The following is a 455-nucleotide window of genomic DNA, read 5'->3' on the forward strand; positions in this document are numbered from 1 at the left end:
TCCATTTTTATGATTAAAATTCTTTCCCAGGCGGATTGCAGTCATTAGAAACAATTTATTTTTAATTGTCATTTGGCACCTAACAGCCTAGAGAACAAACAGACACACACCCACACGTGCAGACACACACAAACACACACACACACAGTCACACACACACACACACACACACACACACACACACACACACACACACACACACACACACACACACACACACACACACACACACACACACACACACACACACACACACACATGCGGTGATTGTGATTTATAAACTAAGCTGTTTACTTTCTTAAAAAACAATTAGATGAATAAACACCATTATGTATTTGTTCATGGAGTTACCGTGATTATTTTCATATTCCATTCCAAAATATTCTCCTTCACTCAAGGAACACAACAAACTTCATTTTAAGCAGACTGATTTTGAAATATTGCAACTATGTTCT

This window comes from Gadus morhua, chromosome 10 (assembly GCF_902167405.1).
Source record: "Gadus morhua chromosome 10, gadMor3.0, whole genome shotgun sequence".
Taxonomy (NCBI): Eukaryota; Metazoa; Chordata; class Actinopteri; order Gadiformes; family Gadidae; genus Gadus; species Gadus morhua.